We start from the raw sequence: 22,654 nt of genomic DNA, 5'->3' as shown, positions 1-22,654 counted from the left end.
CCAATTGGCCTGGTTTACCACACGGAGCCCTGCTGATCTGCCTGCCGATGTAATAGCACGAGGGGGCCACAACAGACTTTCTTCCGTTGCGACGTCCCTCCAAGGCCCATCTGTTAGCTTGTTAGCCCCGGCCCGCAAGCTGCCTGAAGCCACTCACTGGACTCCTATGATCACTTGGCTACGCATGCCTCTCGCTAACGTCAATATGCCTTGTCCATTGCTGTTTTGGTTAGTATTTATTGCCTTATTTCACTCTAGCCCTGCTCAATCGCCTTATTTAATACTTTAGTTCCACCTACCACACATGTGGTGACATCACCTGATTTAAATTATATTTCTAGTGACAATATCTCTTTCATCGTCACTCTATACACAGGTTTACCCTCGCTGTATCCACATCCTACCATATCTTTGTCTGTACATTATGCCTTGAATCTATTCTACCGTGCCCAGAAGTCTGCTCCTTTTACTCTCTGTTCTGAACGTACTAGACAACCAGTTATTTTAGCCCTTATCCTACTCCTCCTCTGTTCCTCTGGTGATGTGGAGGTTAATCCAAGCCCTGCAGTGCCAAGCTCCATTCCCATTTCCCATGCGCTATCATTTGCTGACTTCTGTAACCGTAAAAGCCTTGGTTTCATGCATGTTAACCCGGATGTCCTAGCCGTGTCTGAATCCTGGCTCAGGAAGACCACCAAAAACCCTGAAATTTCCATCCCTAACTATAACATTTTCCGATAAGATAGAACTGCCAAAAGGGGCGGTGTTGCAATCTACTGCAGAGATAGTACGACAGAACTCTGCAGGCTATCCAGGTCTGTACCCAAACAATTCAAGCTTCTTCTTTTAAAAATCCACATTTCCAGAAACAAGTCTCTCACCGTTGCAGCTTGCTATAGACCACCCTCTGCCCCCAGCTGTGCCCTGGACACCATATGTGAACTGATTGCCCCTCATCTATCTTCAGAGCTAGTGCTGCTAGGTGACCTAAACTGAGACATGCTTAACACCCTGGCCATCCTTCAATCTAAGCTTGATGCCCTCAATCTCTCACAAATGATCAATGAACCCACCAGGTACAACCCCAAATCCATAAACATGGGCACCCTCATAGATATCATCCTAAACAATTTGCCCTCCAAATACACCTCTGCTGTTTTCAACCAAGATCTCAGCAATCACTGCCTCATTGCCTGCATCCGTAACAGGTCCGCGGTCAAACGACCACCCCTCATCACTGTCAAACGCTCCCTAAAACACTTCGGCGAGCAAGCCTAATCGACCTGGCCCAGGTATCCTGGAAGGATATTGACCTCATCCCGTCAGTAGAGGATGCCTGGTCATTCTTTAAAAGTGCCTTCCTCACCATCTTAAATAAGCATGCCCCTTTCAAAAAATGTAGAACCAGGAACAGACCTGACTGCCCTTGACCAGCACAAAAACATCCTGTGGAGTTCTGCATTAGCATTGAATAGCCCCTGTGATATGCAACTTTTCAGGGAAGTCAGGAACAAATATACACAGGCAGTTAGGAAATCGAAGGCTAACTTTTTCAAACAGAAATTTGCATCAGGTAGCACAAACTCAAAAACGTTCTGGGACACTGTAAAGTCCATGGAGAATAAGAGCACCTCCTCTCAGCTGCCCACTGCAAGAATTTCAAGAAGCATTTTTCTACGGCTGGCCATGCTTTCCACCTGGCTACCCCTACCCCGTTCAATATCCCTGCACTCCCCAGAGCAACTCGCCCAAGCCTCCCCATTTCTCCTTCACCCAAATCCAGATAGCTGATGTTCTAAAGAACTGCAAAACCTGGACCCGTACAAATCAGCCGGGCTAGACAATCTGGACCCTCACTTTTTAAAATGATCTGCCGAAATTGTTGCAACCCCTATTACTAGCATGTTCAACTTCTCTTTCGTATTGTCTGAGATTCCCAAAGATTGGAAAGCTGCCGTGGTCATCCCCCTCTTCAAAGGGGGAGACACTCTAGACCCAAATTGCTACAGACCTTTATCTATCTTACCCTGCCTTTCTAAGGTCTTCGAAAGCCAAGTCAACAAATAGATTACCGACCATTTCGAATCCCACCGTACCTTCTCCGCTATGCAATCTGGTTTCAGAGCTGGTCATGGGTGCACCTCAGCCACGCTCAAGGTCCTAAACGATATCATAACTGCCATCGATAAGAGACATTACTGTGCATCCGTATTCATCGACCTGGCCAAGGCTTTGAACTCTGTCAATCACCACATTCTTATTGGCAGACTCAACAGCCTTGGTTTCTCAAATGATTGCCTGGTTCATCAACTGCTTCTCTGATAGAGTTCAGTGTGTGTTCAGTGTGTCCGGACCTCTTGTAGTCTCTATGGGGGTGCCACAGGGTTCAATTCTCGGGCCGACTCTCTTCTCTGTATACATCAATGATGTCGCTCTCGCTGCTGGTGATTCTGTGATCCACCTCTACGCAGGCGACACCATTCTGTATACTTCTGGCCCTTCTTTGGACACTGTTCAATGCCATACAACTCGCTTTCCGTGGCCTCCAACTGCTCTTAAATGCAAGTAAAACTAAGTGCATGCTCTTCAACCGATCACTGTCCGCACCTGCCCGCCCATCCAGCATCACTACTCTGGACTGTTCTGACTTACGTGGACAACTACAAATACCTAGGTGTCTGGCTAGACTGTAAACTCTCTTCCAGACTCACATTAAGCATCTCCAATCCAAAATTAAGGCCGCTGTGTGAGAACATTAGGCCGTTGTGTGAGAACATTAGGCCGTTGTGTGAGAACATTAGGCCGCTGTGTGAGAACATTAGGCCGCTGTGTGAGAACATTAGGCCGCTGTGTGAGAACATTAGGCCGTTGTGTGAGAACATTAGGCCGCTGTGTGAGAACATTAGGCCGCTGTGTGAGAACATTAGGCCGTTGTGTGAGAACATTAGGCCGCTGTGTGAGAACATTAGGCCGCTGTGTGAGAACATTAGGCCGCTGTGTGAGAACATTAGGCCGTTGTGTGAGAACATTAGGCCGCTGTGTGAGAACATTAGGCCGCTGTGTGAGAACATTAGGCCGCTGTGTGAGAACATTAGGCCGCTGTGTGAGAACATTAGGCCGTTGTGTGAGAACATTAGGCCGCTGTGTGAGAACATTAGGCCGCTGTGTGAGAACATTAGGCCGTTGTGTGAGAACATTAGGCCGCTGTGTGAGAACATTAGGCCGCTGTGTGAGAACATTAGGCCGCTGTGTGAGAACATTAGGCCGTTGTGTGAGAACATTAGGCCGCTGTGTGAGAACATTAGGCCGCTGTGTGAGAACATTAGGCCGCTGTGTGAGAACATTAGGTCGTTGTGTGAGAACATTAGGCCGCTGAGTGAGAACATTAGGCCGCTGTGTGAGAACATTAGGCCGCTGTGTGAGAACATTAGGTCGTTGTGTGAGAACATTAGGCCGATGTGTGAGAACATTAGGCCGTTGTGTGAGAGCATTAGGCCGTTGTGTGAGAACATTAGGCCGCTGTGTGAGAACATTGGGCCGCTGTGTGAGAACATTAGGCCGCTGTGTGAGAACATTAGGCCGTTGTGCATCCCTTAGTGGCTGTGTGTGAAACAGTTGGTTTCTGCTGCTTTGAAACTACACTGAACAAACATATAAACGCAACATACAACAATTTCAAAGATTTTACTGAGTTACAGTTCATACAAGGAAATCAGTACATTTAAATAAACTAATTTGGCCCTAATCTATGGATTTCACATGAGACTGGGAATACAGATATGCATCTGTTGGTCACAGATACCTAAAAGGTAGGGGCGTGGATCATAAAACCAGTCAGTATCTAGTGTGACCATTTGCTTCATGCAGCGCGACATCTCTTTCTCATAGAGTGGATCAGGCTGTTGACTGTGGCCTGTGGAATGTTGTCCCACTCATCTTCAATGGCTGTTTGAAGTTGCTGGATATTGGCAGGAACTGAAACACTCTGTCGTACACGTCGATCCAGAGCATCCTAAACATGCTCAATGGGTGACATGTCTGGAGAGTATGCAGGCCATGGAAGAACTGGGACATTTTCAGCTTTCAGGAATTGTGTACAGATCCTTGCGACAAGGGGGCCATACATTATCATGCTGAAACATGAGGTGATGGCGGTAGATGAATGGCACGGCTATGGGCCTCAGGATCTCGTCCCGGTATCTCTGTGCATTCAAGTTGCAATCAATAAAATTAATTGTGTTCATTGCTTATGCCAGCCCATACCATAACCCCAACATTTTTTATTTAGCCTTTATTTAACTAGGTAAGTCAGTTAAGAACAAATCTTATTTTCAATGACGGCCTGTGAACAGTGGGTTAGCTGCCTTGTTCAGGGGTAGAATGACAGTTTTACCTTGTCAGCTCGGGGATTCAATCTTGCAACCTTTCGGTTAATAGTCCAACGCTCTAACCACTAGGCTACCTGCCGTCCCACCATGGGAGCACTCTGTTCACAATGTTGACATCAGCAAACCGCTCGCCCACACAACGCCATACACGTGGTCTGCGGTTGTGAGGCCGGTTGGACATACTGCCAAATTCTCTATAACAACGTTGGAAAAAACTTATGGTAAAGAAATGAACATTCAGTTCTCTGGCAACAGCTCTGGTGGACATTCCTACAGTCAGCATGCCAATTGCACGCTCCCTCAATAAGACGTTTGTGGCATTGTGTTGTGTGACAAAACTGCACATTTTATTGGCCTTTTATTGTCCCCAGCACAAGGTGCACCTGTGTAATGATTATGCCATTTAATCAGCTTCTTGATAAGCCACACCTGTCAGGTGGATGGATTATCTACACGAAGGAGAAATTCTCACTAATAGTGATGTTAACAAATTTGTGCACCAAATGTTTTAGATAAATAAGCTTTTTGTGTCTTATAGAACATTTCTGGGATCTTTTTTTTCAGTTCATGAAACATGGGACCAACACTTTACATGTTGAGTTTATATTTTTGTTGAGTGTAGTCAAACAGTTTACGCCTATTCCCCCTCAGGAGACTGAAAAGATTTGGCATTAGCAGATCCTCAAAAAGTTTAGGCCTCCAACAGCCAGGTACTACAGAGGGTAGTGCGTACGGCCCAGTTCATCACTGGGGCCAAGCTTCCGGCCATCCAGGACCTCTATACTAGGCCCTAAAAGGAAGGAAGGCCCCTAAAAATGGCCAAATACACACCATTTTTATGCTGCTACTAATCTCTGTTTATTATCTTTGCATAGTCACTTTACCTCTACCAACATGTACATATTACCTCAATTACCTCGACTAACCTGTGCCCCCGCACATTGACTCTGTACCATAACACCCTGTATATAGTCTCCTCACATTGACTCTGTACCGTAACACCCTGTATATAGCCTCCTCACATTGACTCTGTACCGTAACACCCTGTATATAGCCTCCACATTGACTCTGTACCGTAACACCCTGTATATAGCCTCCACATTGACTCTGTACTGTAATACCCTGTATATAGCCTCCACATTGACTCTGTACCGTAACACCCTGTATATAGCCTCCACATTGACTCTGTACCGTAACACCCTGTATATAGCTTCCAAGTTGACTCTGTACCGTAACACCCTGTATATAGCCTCCACATTGACTCTGTACCGTAACACCCTGTATATAGCTTCCAAGTTGACTCTGTACCGTAACACCCTGTATATAGCCTCCACATTGACTCTGTGCCGTAACACCCTGTATATAGCCTCCACATTGACTCTGTACCGTAACACCCTGTATATAGCCTCCACATTGACTCTGTACCATAACACCCTGTATATAGCCTCGTTAGTGTTATTTTAATGTTGCTCTTTTAATTATTATTATTATTATTATTATTATTTTTTTTTTAAAAAAATTCAGTTTATTTTAGTAAATACTTTCTTAACACTTATTTTTCTTAACTGCATTGTTGGTTAATTAAGGGCTTGTAAGTTTTTCACTATAAGGTCTACCTACACCTGTTGTATTTGGCACATGTGACAAATAACATTTGATTTGATGAAACTCCTGTTGTTGATCAAGTGTGTTCTTCCTTTCACGTCTCTTTCTTGGACTGCAAGGCAGTGACAGTATACTTTATTTCTTGCACCTGTGGTTGTGGCCACTTGACAGAATTAACAGTGCATCAATTTCCTTTACACATCGTAGCCACTAGGCGGCAGCATTACACATGATAAGCTTGTTCCATATGTGCAGTAGGTTACACTGCTCTACATAGGCTCTAATCAGCTAAATGTATTAGCCTCAGAAACCCAGGATTGTCACGTTTTGAGTCAACGAGACAAGATTTGGAAGGATGGCCGCATGAAACTAGATCCATTCCATCTTCATCTGCTAAATCAAATTCCCTATTCTTAAGGCTGTGGTCATTTCTATGCCTGGTGATTACCTGAGAAATCCTCAGACCAAAGCTCCTCCTGTGAATAGGAATAGACTTCCGGTAGACCAGTGGTCCTCAACTGGTTTTGCCTCGGGACCCAAATTGATCCAAGTTGTCTCAGTCTGGACCCAAATTGATCCAAGTTGTCTCAGTCTGGACCCAAATTGATCCAAGTTGTCTCAGTCTGGACCCAAATTGATCCAAGTTGTCTCAGTCTGGACCCAAATTGATCCAAGTTGTCTCAGTCTGGACCCAAATTGATCCAAGTTGTCTCAGTCTGGACCCAAATTGATCCAAGTTGTCTCAGTCTGGACCCAAATTGAACGGGGTTGTCTCAGTCTGGACCCAAATTGATCCAAGTTGTCTCAGTCTGGACCCAAATTGATCCAAGTTGTCTCAGTCTGGACCCAAATTGATCCAAGTTGTCTCAGTCTGGACCCAAATTGAACCAGGTTGTCTCAGTCTGGATCCAAATTGATCCAAGTTGTCTCAGTCTGGACCCAAATTGAACCAGGTTGTCTCAGTCGCGACTGAATATTCAGGTCAAGAAAAAGAGTCACCAAGATACAATCTGGAAAACTATTTGTAAACTATTTGTAAACTATTTGTAAACTATTTGTAAACTATTTGTAAAGCTATATTGATGGTAGATATAGTCATTATATGACAAGGAAAGAACAACATTCCCACCTCTTTCATTGTCAATAATGACATTCCCACCTCTTTCAATGTTCAATAACAACATTCCCACCTCTTTCATTGTCAATAACAACATTCCCACCTCTTTCATTGTCAATAACGACATTCCCACCTCTTTCATTGTCAATAACGACATTCCCACCTCTTTCATTGTCAATAACAACATTCCCACCTCTTTCATTGTCAATAACAACATTCCTACCTCTTTCATTGTCAATAACAACATTCCCACCTCTTTCATGTCAATAACAACATTCCCACCTCTTTCATTGTCAATAACGACATTCCCACCTCTTTCATTGTCAATAACGACATTCCCACCTCTTTCATTGTCAATAACGACATTCCCACCTCTTTCATTGTCAATAACAACATTCCCACCTCTTTCATTGTCAATAACAACATTCCCACCTCTTTCATTGTCAATAACAACATTCCCACCTCTTTCATTGTCAATAACAACATTCCCACCTCTTTCATTGTCAATAACGACATTTTTCCTATATTTTTGATGAACAATGTTAATAAACTCTGGTTTGAGACCACAATATCAACCACAATAGCAGTGCTAATAGCTCTTTATTTAAAAAATATTATACAAAATGTAAAATACAAAAATGTAAATACATTATAATTTCTACCCACTTCCTACCTGGTTTAAGTTATTTAAATTCAGACTGGAGTATTTTATTTATTACATTTTTTACTCAGACACTCCGACCCACCAGTTGAGAATCGTTGCAGTAGAATATAGATAGAAGAGACTCTCTTCCGCCATGGAATACACGAAGATGACTCACAGGGTTCTAGAAAATAATATAACCACTCCTCTTTGGTGCTTTTGGGAATTCACTCACATTCCATTGAACTGTGGATTCTCTCTGATACTTCTGTGAGGCTTTTTCAACGTCCAGTTGACCACTGTGTAAACCAAGTCACACACTAATGAGGAATGAGGATATAAACACATAGAGGAAACTAGTAGGTGATTTATAGTGACTACCTGGATGTCTATCTTTTGAGGTTGCACAGAGTGATCAAGAAGTGCTGAATAGAATGACTGATATTTTACTGGGGTTGTAGAATGCAGGAGAGAGAGTAGCAGGACACGCATGTTGCTGAAAATGTCTTCTGCTTAGTGTACATTTAACTATTCTCAAAGTCCCCAAAGCTCACCACACACACACACACACACACACACACACACACACACACACACACACACACACACTTCAAACCGAGCATGATTACAGGTGGAATTTCCCAAGGTGCCAAACTCCAACGTATCAACGACAACGTTGTCAGATTATGTGATAAGGAAATTCTCTCAACCTAACATCTTTTTTTTTAAATTTCCTTTTATATCACCTGTCTTAAAACTTGTGAAGAGGCTTCGAGAACTGACTGACAGTTGTTGTTGTGTTTTCAACGCTGGGTGTAAAGTAAACATTGATTTGTGTTCTATTTCATCTTGTTGTTGCTAATTGGACATGTTACAGCATGAAGTGTTTTTCATGTTGTTTCTTCTTAACTTTGTGACTCGCAGGATATGTCTTGTTTGATGTTTTCCCTCCTTATAAACAACAGTCAACAGATACTAAGGAATAAGGATCTGCCAGAGTACCTGCAGATAAGAACCGTGTCAGTTATCAGTCCTCTCCCCGGATCATCTTCACTTCAGTAAGGTGAAACAGTCTCAAAGACGTAATGAGGGGAGCAGACACAACTCCCTATTCTATAATCACATCTGGTCTACACAACAGGCAACACAACTCCCTATTCTATAATCACATCTGGTCTACACAACATGTCGGGTCATTTCTATAATCACATCTGGTCTACACAACAGGCAACACAACTCCTCCTTCTTCTATAATTACATCTGGTCTACACAACAGGCAACACGTCTCCCTATTCTATAATCACATCTGGTCTACACAACAGGCAACACGACTCCCTATTCATTAATCACATCTGGTCTACACAAGAGGCAACACAACTCCCTCTTCTATAATCACATCTGGTCTACACAACATGTCAGGGGTCTCTTCTATAATCACATCTGGTCTACACAACAGGCAACACGTCAGGGGTCTCTTCTATAATCACATCTGGTCTACACAACAGGCAACACGTCAGGGGTCTCTTCTATAATCACATCTGGTCTACACAACAGGCAACACGACTCCCTATTCTATAATCACATCTGGTCTACACAACAGGCAACACGACTCCCTACTCTATAATCACATCTGGTCTACACAACAGGCAACACAACTCCCTATTCTATAATCACATCTGGTCTACACAACAGGCAACACGTCAGGGGTCTCTTCTGTAATCACATCTGGTCTACACAACAGGCAACACAACTCCCTATTCTATAATTACATCTGGTCTACACAACAGGCAACACCACTCCCTATTCTATAATCACATCTGGTCTACACAACAGGCAACACGTCAGGGGTCTCTTCTATAATCACATCTGGTCTACACAACAGGCAACACAACTCCCTATTCTATAATCACATCTGGTCTACACAACAGGCAACACCACTCCCTATTCAATAATCACATCTGGTCTACACAACAGGCAACACAACTCCCTATTCTATAATCACATCTGGTCTACACAACAGGCAACACCACTCCCTATTCTATAATCACATCTGGTCTACACAACAGGCAACACAACTCCCTATTCTATAATCACATCTGGTCTACACAACATGTCAGGGGTCATTTCTATAATCACATCTGGTCTACACAACAGGCAACACAACTCCCTATTCTATAATCAGATCTGGTCTACACAACAGGCAACACAACTCCCTGTTCTATAATCACATCTGGTCTACACAACAGGCAACACGACTTCCTATTCTATAATCACATCTGGTCTACACAACAGGCAACACAACTCCCTATTCTATAATCACATCTGGTCTACACAACAGGCAACACGACTCCCTATTCTATAATCACATCTGGTCTACACAGCAGGCAACACAACTCCCTATTCTATAATCACATCTGGTCTACACAACAGGCAACACAACTCCCTATTCTATAATTACATCTGGTCTACACAACATGTCAGGGGTCATTTCTATAATCACATCTGGTCTACACAACAGGCAACACGACTCCCTCTTCTGTAATCACATCTGGTCTACACAACAGGCAACATGTCAGGGGTCTCTTCTTTAATCACATCTGGTCTACACAACAGGCAACACAACTCCCTATTCTATAATCACATCTGGTCTACACAACAGGCAACATGTCAGGGGTCTCTTCTTTAATCACATCTGGTCTACACAACAGGCAACACAACTCCCTATTCTATAATCACATCTGGTCTACACAACAGGCAACATGTCAGGGGTCTCTTCTATAATCACATCTTGTCTACACAACAGGCAACATGTCAGGGGTCTCTTCTATAATCACATCTTGTCTACACAACAGGCAACATATCAGGGGTCTCTTCTATAATCACATATTGTCAACACAACTGGCAACATGTCAGGGGTCTCTTCTGTAACGTTGTCCTGAACAGGGCCTTTGACAGGGAAGAGAGCTGACACGACTCTATTCTATAGCAGACCATCACATCTGGTCTACACACTACCTTTCTAACAGTGAGCTCTGTAACATTGCACCCTTCTGATCAAGGCTCCTGACAACAGCAGAAGAACTAGTCTCCTCATTTTAGAAGTACAGTACAGTGTGTTCTGTCGTGACTGAGTGAAATGTGATCTAGCAGTACACTAGAGTGAGAATGCCAAATATCAGGTGATGGAGGGAGGACTTGCTCTGTGACTTAAGATGGTGGTGTTTCTTGCTGCTGCTGCTTCTCACCTGTCTGTTGATCCATACAAACCCACACCCTCCCCCATCTGACCCCCCCCCCCCCCCCAATCCACCGTCCCAGCCTCTCACCTGTCTGTTGATCTATACAAACCCTCACCCTCCCCCATCTGCCTCCCCCAGTCTTCAGGACTAGAGCTGCTCTGTGTTTCTCTCCTCACTGTCATCATTAAGGGACTAGAGCTACTCTGTGTTTCTCTCCTCACTGTCATCATTAAGGGACTAGAGCTGCTCTGTGTTTCTCTCCTCACTGTCATCATGTCTCTGGACCCACTCACTGTCACAGTCATACTCTGGACCTAGTTTTGTCCCATGGAATAAATGTTTTTCCTCATAATCCTGGACTATCGGACCACCATTTTATTACGTTTGCAATTGCAACAAATAATCTGCTCAGACCCCAACCAAGGAACATCCAAAGAAAGTCGTGCTATAAATTCACAGACAACACAAAGATTCCTTTATGTCCTTCCAGATTCCCTCTGTCTACCCAAGGACGCCAGAGGACAAAAATCAGTTAACCACCTAACTGAGGAACTCAATTTAACCTTGCACAATACCCTAGATGCAGTTGCACCCCTGAAAACTAAAAACATTTCTCATAAGAAACTAGCTCCCTGGTACACAGAAAATACCCGAGCTCTGAAGCAAGCTTCCAGAAAATTGGAACAGAAATGGTGCCACACCAAACTGGAAGTCTTCCGACTAGCTTGGAAAGACAGTACCGTGCAGTACCGAAGAGCCCTTACTGCTGCTCAACCATCCTATTTTACCAACTTAATTGAGGAAAATAAGAATAATCCGAAATTCCTTTTTGATACTGTCGCAAAGCTAACTAAAAAGCAGTATTCCCCAGGAGAGGATGGGTTTCACTTTAGCAGTGATAAATTCATGAACTTCTTTGAGGAAAAGATTATGATTATTAGGAAGCAAATTACGGACTCCTCTTTAAATCTGCGTATTCCTTCAAAGCTCAGTTGTCCTGAGTCTGCACAACTCTGCCAGGACCTAGGATCAAGAGAGACGCTCAAGTGTTTTAGAACTATATCTCTTGACACAATGATGAAAATAATCATGGCCTCTAAACCTTCAAGCTGCATACTGGAACCTATTCCGACTAAACTACTGAAAGAGCTGCTTCCTGTGCTTGGCCCTCCTATGTTGAACATAATAAACGGCTCTCTATCCACCGGATGTTTACCAAACTCACTAAAAGCGGCAGTAATAAAGCCTCTTGAAAAAGCCAAACCTTGACCCAGAAAATATAAAAAACTATCGGCCTATATCGAATCTTCCATTCCTCTCAAAAATGTTAGAAAAGGCTGTTGCGCAGCAACTCACTGCCTTCCTGGAGACAAACAATGTATACGAAAGGCTTCAGTCTGGTTTTAGACCCCATCATAGCACTGAGACTGCACTTGTGAAGGTGGTAAATTACATTTTAATGGCATCGGACCGAGGCTCTGCATCTGTCCTCGTGCTCCTAGGCCTTAGTGCTGCTTTTGATACCATCGATCACCACATTCTTTTGGAGAGATTGGAAACCCAAATTGGTCTACACGGACAAGTTCTGGCCTGGTTTAGATCTTATCTGTCGGAAAGATATCAGTTTGTCTCTGTGAATGGTTTGTCCTCTGACAAATCAACTGTAAATTTCGGTGTTACTCAAGGTTCCGTTTTAGGACCACTATTGTTTTCACTATATATTTGACCTCTTGGGGATGTAATTCGAAAACATAATGTTAACTTTCACTGCTATGCGGATGACACACAGCTGTACATTTCAATGAAACATGGTGAAGCCCCAAAATTGCCCTTGCTAGAAGCATGTGTTTCAGACAATAAGGAAGTGGATGGCTGCAAACTTTCTACTTTTAAATTCGGACAAAACAGAGATGCTTGTTCTAGGTCCCAAGAAACAAATAGATCTTCTGTTGAATCTGACAATTAATCTTAATGGTTGTACAGTCGTCTCAAATAAAACTGTGAAGGACCTCGGCGTACTCTGGACCCTGATCTCTCTTTCAAGGATAGCTTTTTTCCATCTACGTAACATTGCAAAGATCAGAAACTTTCTGTCCAAAAATGATGCAGAACAATTAATCCATGCTTTTGTCACTTCTAGGTTAGACTACTGCAATGCTCTACTTTCCGGCTACCCGGATAAAGCACTAAATAAACTTCAGTTAGTGCTAAATACGGCTGCTAGAATCCTGACTAGAACCAAAAAATGTGATCATATTACTCCAGTGCTAGCCTCCCTACACTGGCTTCCTGTCAAAGCAGGGGTGATTTCAAGGTTTTACTGCTAACCTACAAAGCATTACATGGGCTTGCTCCTACCTATCTCTCTGATTTGGTCCTGCCGTACATACCTACACGTACGCTACGGTCACAAGACGCAGGACTCCTAATTGTCCCTAGAATTTCTAAGCAAACAGCTGGAGGCAGGGCTTTCTCCTATAGAGCTCCATTTTTATGGAACGGTCTGCCTACCCATGTCAGAGACGCAAACTCGGTCTCAACCTTTAAGTCTTTACTGAAGACTTATCTCTTCAGTGGGTCATATGATTGAGTGTAGTCTGGCCCAGGAGTGGGAAGGTGAACGGAAAGGCTCTGGGGCAACGAACCGCCCTTGCTGTCTCTGCCTGGCTGGTTCCCCTCTTTCCACTGGGATTCTCTGCCACTAACCCTATTACAGGGGCTGAGTCACTGGCTTTACTGGGGCTCTCTCATGCCGTCCCTGGAAGGGGTGCGTCACCTGAGTGGGTTGATTCACTGATGTGGTCATCCTGTCTGGGTTGGCGCCCCCCCTTGGGTTGTGCCATGGCAGAGATCTTTGTGGGCTATTATACTCAGCCTTGTCTCAGGATGGTAAGTTGGTGGTTGAAGATATCCCTCTAGTGGTGTGGGGGCTGTGCTTTGGCAAAGGGGGTGGGGTTATATCCTTCCTGTTTGGCCCTGTCCGGGGGTGTCCTCGGATGGGGCCACAGTGTCTCCTGACCCCTCCTGTCTCAGCCTCCAGTATTTATGCTGCAGTAGTTTATGTGTCGGGGGGCTAGGGTCAGTTTGTTATATCTGGAGTACTTCTCCTGTCCTATTCGGTGTCCTGTGTGAATTTAAGTGTGCTTTCTCTAATTCTCTCTTTCTCTCTTTCTTTCTCTCTCTCGGAGGACCTGAGCCCTAGGACCATGCCTCAGGACTACCTGACATGATGACTCCTTGCTGTCCCCAGTCCACTTGGCCGTGCTGCTGCTCCAGTTTCAACTGTTCTGCCTTATCATTATTCGACCATGCTGGTCATTTATGAACATTTGAACATCTTGGCCATGTTCTGTTATAATCTCCACCCGGCACAGCCAGAAGAGGACTGGCCACCCCACATAGCCTGGTTCCTCTCTAGGTTTCTTCCTAGGTTTTGGCCTTTCTAGGGAGTTTTTCCTAGCCACCGTGCTTCTACAGCTGCATTGCTTGCTGTTTGTGGTTTTAGGCTGGGTTTCTGTACAGCACTTTGAGATATCAGCTGATGTACGAAGGGCTATATAAATACATTTGATTTGATTTGATTTGATTTGATCATTAAGGGACTAGAGCTGCTCTGTGTTTCTCTCCTCACTGTCGTCATTAAGGGACTAGAGCTGCTCTGTGTTTCTCTCCTCACTGTCGTCATTAAGGGACTAGAGCTGCTCTGTGTTTCTCTCCTCACTGTCATCATTAAGGGACCAGAGCTGCTCTGTGTTTCTCTCCTCACTGTCGTCATTAAGGGACTTGTGTACCATAGCTTGATACCCCACACAGACAGTTCATGGTTTTATAGCTACTTTAGGTTTACATTGAGTGACTATTCAGTTCAGCTACTGTCTACTTAGGGACACAAGTCATTTTCATGTTTTGTTTTTGTTGTTTTATCTCTTACAGAAATAAACTGCTGGTACAAACACAAACATAAATGGAGGTTTTAGTTTTCTATTTTGACATGCAACTGTCTCCCAGCTTTGAAAATACTGGATCGAAGTACAGTATGTTGGGTCTTGTTAGGCATTTTGCGTTCGGCTGACACTGGCACACAGTATGAAGATCTGACCAGCGTTGGACTAGTAACCGAAAGGTTGCAGAAAGGTTGCAAGTTCAAATCCCCGAGCTGACAAGGTACAAATCTGTTGTTCTGCCCCTGAACAGGTCCACTCATTGAAAATAAGAATTTGTTCTTAACCTACTTGCCTTGTTAATTTTAGGCAAAAAAATTATGGAAAGTGAACATAAAGATCTTGTGATTAAAACCACTTTCACTTTGTTTTCTTCTCTTCACTCTTTAGTACAAGACGAGTTTTGAATTTGTATCCCTTATTCAACATTGATGTGTCCCTAAGTAGACAAGTTAATAATTACCTTGAATGTCTCTGATTTCATTCTCACTTACATTTTGATGAGATAAAGGCTGTCACAAATGGTACCATATTCCCTATATAGTATACTACTTTTAACCAGAGCCCTACCAAAGTAGGCCACTATGTAGTGAATAGGGATTAGAGCCCTACCAAAATAGGACACTATGTAGTGAATAGGGATTAGAGCCCTACCAAAGTAGGCCACTGTGTAGTGAATAGGGATTAGAGCCCTACCAAAGTAGGCCACTATGTAGTGAATAGGGATTAGAGCCCTACCAAAGTAGGCCACTATGTAGTGCATAGGGATTAGAGCCCTACCAAAGTAGGCCACTATGTAGTGCATAGGGATTAGAGCCCTACCAAAGTAGGCCACTGTGTAGTGAATAGGGATTAGAGCCCTACCAAAGTAGGCCACTGTGTAGTGAATAGGGATTAGAGCCCTACCAAAGTAGGCCACTATGTAGTGAATAGGGATTAGAGCCCTACTGATAAAATGTATGTTGGATTGTATCAGACATTTAACCAGAGTGTTTCAACTTAGAATATTGAAAGAGATAGAGACTCCTTTGTGTGAAACAGTGAAAATGTATTTAATTGTAGAATTGATTTCATACTTTTTACATGATATACAAGAAACGTCAACTACATATAGTATAGAGTCCAGTCAGAATAAGCCTCTCTTTCATTATAATGCTTCTCCTGAAGAATATCTCTCCTGAATGCGTAGAGGAATCTGATTCTCATTTACCCCCCTCCTCTGCTGTCGTTCCCCTCTAGATCTCTTCCTCTGTTTCATGTATAAAACAACCGTCACCAGAAACAGACAGAGCGAGGCCACCATGATGCCCAGGCCTACCAGCAGGATCAACCGGGCATGTCTGTCGCAGGCGGGCGTCTCAGCCGGCTTTTCAGAGGGCATCTGTGCCAGTCTGTAGAGCAGGGATCTGGGTAGAGTTTCCAGGTGACATGGTTCCAAGGTGTCGTTGACCAGCAGATTGACCCAGACGGTGGTGTGGAGGGGCACTGGTTTCCCACCGTCACCACGATGAACAGATGGTGCATCCCCAGGTCCTTACCCATGAGCCTCTGGGCTAAGGTTACATTACCGAACCGAGCGTCCAGCTGGAAGGGACTGCTGCTGCTGTCACCGTGGTGATGGGATGATGGAGAGGTGCCCGGTGATTCCCGCGCTGCGATGGTGTATTTGATCTCCGAGTTTAACCCTGAGTCCTCGTCGATGGCGTAGATCTTGGTTACCATGGTGCCCGTGGTGGTCCCCGTGGAGATGGTGAGACATGACAGGTTGCTGCTGGGAAGGATGACCTGGGGCTGGTTGTCGTTGACATCCTCGATGAACACTGTTACCCTGGCGACGGAGGTCAGGGCGTCCGTTGTCGGTGGCGAGCAGATCTAACTCGTAGCGGTCCTGTTTCTCGCAGTCGTCATCGGCCATGTAGCGCAGCGTCCCCTGGACGTTGTCTATGACGAAGGGGCCGTCACTGCTGTTCACCACCCTCACCTCCACCTCCCCGTTAAGCCCTGTGTCCACGTCCGACACCCCCACCTTCCCCACCTGGGCCAGGGGAGGTATATTCTCAGGGAGGAAGAAGATGTTGTGAGGGGTGAGGAAGTCAGGAGCGTTATCATTCTGGTCCAGGACGGTGATTGTCACCATCACGGAAGACTCTACTGGAGGAGAGCCGTTATCTCTGGCTACAACTGTCAATCTGTGAACATCCTGTTGTTCCCTGTCCAGGAGTACAGAAACCGTCAGCTGACCTGTGTTTTGGTCGATTCTAAAAATGACCGCCGCCATGTGTGATAGTTGGCCCAGTTTGTAGGTGACCTGCCCGTTCAGACTGCTGTCTGCGTCCTGCGCGCAGACTCTCAGCAGAGACGCCCCAGGAGGGTTATTCTCCTCTATGTCTATCAGATAGTGACTCTGGAGAAACTGTGGAGCATTATCATTCACATCCACCACCCTCACCTGGATCTCTCTCCTGGGGAACCCCTGAGCTGCAGGCTCCCCGACACCATCACGCATCACTACAGAAACATGATTTTCACTATTCATCTCATAGGCTAAGGGCTTTGATGTCGACAGGAGGTATTTGCCATTCTGCCGGCTCAAAGAGAACGGCCCCTCTCCTTCAATGGAGAGATACGATGAGCCTCTAACACTACTAGTATCCCCCGGTAGCTCTAGCAAAGCCAAGACAGTGGGGGGCTGGTTTTCCTGCAACACTATCGTCTGGTTTTGATGCTCTGCTATGAACCTGATCTTTATGCCATTTATGCCGTGTCTGCAGGGAGGCAGTGGGGGCCGCTGGCTAACACTTTCAACACCACCTCCTCTCCCCTGTCACTAACACTGTCACTGTGGCGGTCTCTGAGGTCTCCTCTCAGGCTGATCAGGCCAGTGTGACTGTCCAGACTGAAGAGTTCCCTGGCCCGTTCTGAGACCTTGGGGCTGAGGGAGTAGGTAATGGCAGCGTTGGGGCCCAGGTCTAGGTCTGTGGCTCTGACCCTGGCTACTACTGTGTCTCTGGGTGATTCCGCTATAATAACCACCTTCTGGGTGCTGTCCAGGCTAAACTCTGGGCAGTTATCGTTCACGTCATTTACTTTTATGAATAACGTTGCTGTGACCCCATGGACCCGACCCGGACCCCAGCTCCTCTGGAACCGAGAACTGAACGGAACCGTAGCCTGAGATGGAACATGACAAGTACGTTCTAAAGGAGAACATAGAAGTGGAAAACGTGACTTGGAACACTAGAAGACATTGGTGTGAAGTAAACTACTGATATGTACCATGTTCTAAAGGAGAACCCGAATAGGGAACCTAAAACACTGGAGAACATTGTTGTGAGGTTGGAAAAACATTCATATGAGGAAATGATCCTCCTTGGAAGGCTATGAAGGAAACAGCTTCCTTTTGTGATCTATTATTAACAGTGGTATTACTAGCTCAGTGGTTACTGTAAAAGAAGGGACTGTGCCGTGTCCTAAATGGCACCTTATTCCCTATTTAGTGCACTTCTTTTGATCAGCGCCAAAGAGTAAAAAGGTGCACTATTTAGGGAATAGGGTGGCATTGGGGACGTAGTGGGACTGTAATATAATCTGGGGCATCTCACCCTCTTTTTCCTTACTGTTCAAACCTACTGCACCATGACTAATGACAAAACATGCTTGTGGAATTATATTTTTTAAAAGCATTTAACAAAACATACACACACACCATTTATATGACAATTTACATATTGACATGATGATGTTCCATGTTAATAGTGAATAATAGCTATCATCAAGCATGTTTTTTTTTTAAATCTAATGATTTTTACAGTAATTTTTACAGTAATTAGCATAGACCATTACATAGATACAAGATATGACATGACAGATCAATTGCCCTATGGTTTATTAAGTGATAAAGTGACTGACTAATGGTTGACTGACCTGAAGGAGTCCCGCCCAGGTCATAGTATCATCTGTCACATGGCCCGTAGCCTCCACACATGACACCTGTCCTGGTTAACATCTGCCTGTCCGGGTTACCTCTGCCTGTCCGGGTTACCTCTGCCTGTCCGGGTTACCTCTGCCTGTCCGGGTTACCTCTGCCTCCACCACTGCTAAGAGTAGGGAGGAGAACTGGGAGGTAGCTGTACCTATAGCCTACCTGGGTACAGTTAACACCCTCTCCTTTTCTCCCACCCCTCCCACCTGTCACTCTGCCAGACTAGTGTAGGGAGGAAGACTGGGGCTGGATCCCTGTAGCCTACCTGGGTACAGTTAACACCCTCTACTTCTCTCCCACCCCTCCCACCTGTCACTCTGCCAGACTAGTGTAGGGAGGAAGACTAGGGCTGGATCCCTGTAGCCTACCTGGGAACTGCTGTGCCAACACTCACACACCTTGTGCCCCTCCCACTACAGGTAACCTAATAAGCTGATTGAACAGTGTGTAGCAGCCAATCAGAACAACTGGTTACTCAGTATTCTTTTCCTTCTTCCTGTAGCATTTTTCTCTGGTTTAGTGGTTTGAGGAATTGACTAATTGAAAGTAAATGTAAAAGGATTATCTGAATGGTTCTGGTGAACAGAACAACAGAATATGAGATGTTAGATATGATATACAACAGGATTATCTGAATGGTTCTGGTGAACGGAACAACAGAATATGAGATGTTAGATATGATATACAACAGGATTATCTGAATGGTTCTGGTGAACGGAACAACGGAACAACAGAATATGAGATGTTAGATATGATATACAAAAGGATTATTTGAATGGTTCTGGTGAACGGAACAACAGAATATGAGATGTTAGATATGACATACAAAAGGATTATCTGAATGGTTCTGGTGAACGGAACAACGGAACAACGGAATATGAGATGTTAGATATGACATACAAAAGGTTCTTCTCTGTAACCGTGGTAACATATGTACTGTTATACATGATGAGAAAGAAGTCCGTTTTAGGGAAAGTTATTCTACCACAAAGTTCCAATTCCACCTGTGTCAACTGTGGCCACAAATGGCAAGTGATCACTGTGGTCACAGAGTGCTTCCCCAATTCTAAAATTGGCCGACTAAAAATAGAAATATAACTGTAAAAGGGCTATAATCTTTCCTCCCCAGATGTGTAGTGTGTGTCTATGTTGTTCATACAACCAGTAAATCAGTCAGTAGGACAGAGGCCTGCGTTGGCAGTGACATGAATTGTAACGTTTCATTCTCACTTATTGAGTGACCCCTGTTGGTTGGTTAGCATAGTTTCAGGTGACTTTACAATAATGGGCCTTTACAGTGAAAATACTTGGGGGTTAATTTACAAAAATCATGATAAGAAGTAACTTTATAATTAGACATTTAAGGTGGGCTAATGTTAGTAAAGATGCTTTCCTGGGAAAACAGCAATATGATAGACAGATTGGCTGTTTATAATAGATAATAGGCAACAGTAGCCCTACAATTTATTACAAAAAGGTTGAAATCATAGATCAAATATTTTAGCAAAATCACATCATTCTGTTCTTTAATTTCCTTCCGAGATGATTTTTGTGACCCATTGAAAACACCGTGAGTTGTACAGGGCCATCAACAGAGTTTAATAACTCTCAGGGCTCAGTCCTGAAAACCAGGGGCCGAGGGGTTTGTGTTCTGAGAAATTTAATTTCTGCAACTCTACGTCATTTTACATGACTGGAGACATTACAATAATATTTCTTTATAAGATGTCAAACTATTCTGACATTTACACACTGAGATCAATAAAACGAACGACCTATGTCTTAAATGCGACCAATCGCATTGGTCAATGAAAAGAGTGGATACACTGATTTTATGCCTACAATATGAGGAGGAAATTATCCACCCATTTTCCAGTGGCACTCACCTATTCAAACACATTTTTCCCCGCAATTGTATTTTGAAATATTGCGAAATACCGTTCAGCTGCTGCCTGCTGTTTCATTGACAGCCACAACTCAACAATCAGCTGTTATATATTTGCCACCGCCTATTTGCGGGATTCCAGACTGTAGACGAGCCCTGTGCGCTCATAATGTGACAAAACACAATCTAAAGCATTTCATTTAAATTTTAAATACACTATTGATCCTCTGAGGCTAAATTATACTAGTGTAGTATTTGACATGATTTTATTTAGAGACAGGAGTAATTATATCATTTGACAAACGTATTTCATTTTATCTACAGCACTTCCAGCACCCCTTCCTGCAGCGCTATGTTTTCTTCCATGTTCCAAGGCCAAATAAATGAATCAACACTTCTTCTTATTCATTCAATCGATTGTGATCAGTAACCTCATATGAGGTTATTGGGTAGGTAGGCCTACTGTTACTATAATACTTCAAATAATCTATCAGAAAGTAGCCTAGCCTACAATTACGATAATAAATTCAGTAGGCTGTCAATGAAACCAGTAGTGGTTTCAGCTATATTGTTATTGAAACGTCGTATACCATATGACCTTGTTAAACAATAAAAACACATGTCAAATGACTTGAATAGCCAATGGGGAAAGTGTACAAATGTGTATTCGCATCAGTAGGCTAAGTGACTGAAATGCATCAGAAAAGTATTGGAAGGTTCAGGAAAACATCAGGGAAGCTCATAAAGTAGACTGTAGTCGTGTGTAGAGAAGAGCTGCCTTGCTTTACATAGCGAGACTAATGATCATGAGCACTCAACTCAATTTAGCTGACATTTCCCAGTCTAATTTTAACCAAATATCCAAACGGACATTCAGTGAAAACTAAAATCGGAGTTTCCATGCTTGTCTCAAGGCAGTCCCAATCAAAACGGTGCTGGAATCACCAGTTGACCACACATTGATTTACAGTTATTATAACCAGTGGTGTAGTGCTGTTTGTTTCAGGTAGTCTATTAAGCCATCGTTTCTGAATGAAAGTTGGTACCGACATGACGCCTATTGTATAAAATAATTTTAGAATATACATACAATACAACATCCAAATTGCATGATTGTCTATGTCTACACATACTGTAAGAGGCTAAATGAACATTGTCTCCTTTTAAAAATCCCAAAACACCAAATGAGGCCTACCTTATTATAAATTAGGTCATTATCACTGTCAATCGTGAATGATAATTATTCACGTTTTACAGGTGAAACGTCCGTGCTGCATGCATGCCAACCATTTGATCCCAGTCAGTTTCATGGGAATAGGCATTTTGATATTCTTGGATGATGTAAGGGTGACTAACAGGCCTAACGAATCAGATGTTGAGAGCAAAAAAATATATATATATTTCAGCACAATCATCCTAAATTGTTACAAGAAATGACATGGTGTTTTTGGTATAAGTGTAGCCTGACATTATCATGCTATTATATTCTGTTTGTTATGTAGAATACTAATGAATCATTAAGTGACCTTGCGAGACACAGCACCATTCTGAGAAGTGGATATAATGGTTGGATGGCTTTGGAAGTTTCACAAAACCACAGTTCCATTACCTAAGTGGTGCATTCAGTTGACCACAATTTATTTTTACACCATTGCAGCATCAGCGCAAAAATATTTGTGGCGTAAGCCCCGAAAGCTAGGTCCTGGTGACGTTCAGGGAGTTGCATAAGCATCTATCTTGGGGTTTTCTGAGACTGTTCCGTTCATTAATTTTTCCTCTCCCTTTACTGTTACTTTCGAGACGCCCACTCACTACTGTAACCACAGAAGCCGCGCGCAGTGACCTGATTGGGTG

At 43.7% G+C, this 22,654-nt stretch overlaps 1 pseudogene; it reads right to left on the bottom strand.

The window, feature by feature from the left end:
- Positions 1–16,080: 16,080 nt before the first annotated feature.
- Positions 16,081–21,852, bottom strand: LOC139390494 (protocadherin-20-like; annotated as a pseudogene).
- Positions 21,853–22,654: the final 802 nt, after the last annotated feature.

This window comes from Oncorhynchus clarkii, chromosome 31 (assembly GCF_045791955.1).
Source record: "Oncorhynchus clarkii lewisi isolate Uvic-CL-2024 chromosome 31, UVic_Ocla_1.0, whole genome shotgun sequence".
Taxonomy (NCBI): domain Eukaryota; kingdom Metazoa; phylum Chordata; class Actinopteri; order Salmoniformes; family Salmonidae; genus Oncorhynchus; species Oncorhynchus clarkii.
This window is presented reverse-complemented; position numbering and strand designations above follow the sequence as displayed.